This window comes from Bison bison, unplaced genomic scaffold (assembly GCF_000754665.1).
Source record: "Bison bison bison isolate TAMUID 2011002044 unplaced genomic scaffold, Bison_UMD1.0 scf7180017852266, whole genome shotgun sequence".
In the NCBI taxonomy this organism is placed as follows: domain Eukaryota; kingdom Metazoa; phylum Chordata; class Mammalia; order Artiodactyla; family Bovidae; genus Bison; species Bison bison.
The window spans coordinates 4,271-5,376 of NW_011482839.1; the positions used below are offsets into that span (position 1 = coordinate 4,271).

Below are 1,106 nucleotides of genomic sequence, written 5' to 3' on the forward strand. Positions count from 1 at the left end.
TTTAAAATATCATTCACTGAGTCCAAGTCACTGACTGCTGGTCCAGGCAGTCCAGAAAAACAATCAGTGCTATCTAGTATAGATAAGTCATCTGGGCCCTCAAGTCCACAAATAGCCTCTGTACCTTCAAGTACAGAAAAGTTAGTCAGGCCCTAGAGTCAACAAAACCCATCCAAGCCATCAGCTCCCAAAAAAGTATTAGGATCACTCCCCCAGGAAAAGTTGCATAGAATACGCAGTCCAAAAAAGGCACATAGGTGGGCTCATGCCCATAAGCTAGTCGGTCAAGTCAGTCCATACTATCCAAAGAAAGCCATCAAGCCAACTTGGCCATCAAGTCTGCAATGTCCAGTCAAGCCAACCAAAACGTCTCCACCATATCCAAAGAGTCAAAGTGTCCCTGAGCAATCAAGTATAGTGAAACTGACCAAACTCCAGAGACATCTTAAACTAAAAAGACCAGCTAGTGAAGGTAGGGCAGAAATATTATCTAGGCCTCAACCAGTGAAGTTTTGTCAATGCTACAAGGAAAAATGCATTGTTTGCAATGCTGTTTCTGAGCTATTCATCACTCCTTCAGAAGAGAATATGAAGCATGTTCCAGTTCCACTTTCTTCATGCAAACTGAAGTGCTTTTACAAGTCATCTCAAGACAGAGCCCAAAGACAACCCACTGTATGGCAACATGAATGATAGCCATTTGTCAACATATAGCAGTGATAGTGAGAGTGACAGGGAGATGATTATTATGCACAATATAAAATGCAAGGAAGCCACCTATAAAGCCTCCCAAAAATAATTAAAGGGCTCAAAAAAAAAAAAAAAAAAAAGGCCATCCATGTAAAAGAAGCTAACTTCTACCAACTAGTATATTCTCACCATATTTAAGAACCTGGTAGAGGAACAATCCACTTGGGATCACCATTGAGATTAGAGCTATCCATCTCAAGGCAATTTACTTGAAAAATAGTAAATAAATGTGTGACATAACAACTGATTTTATTGTAATTATTATTTCATTTTAGAGGTATAAATCTCTTTTAGGTGTGTTAGATCTGCTTGGGCAAACTCCAGAAGGTGGTGAGGGACAAGGAAGCCTGGTGTGC

General features: G+C 40.1%; 1 pseudogene; it reads left to right on the top strand.

The window, feature by feature from the left end:
• The first annotated feature begins 9 nt into the window (after positions 1 to 9).
• On the top strand, positions 10 to 799 carry LOC104997679 (annotated as a pseudogene).
• The last annotated feature ends 307 nt before the right edge of the window (positions 800 to 1,106 follow it).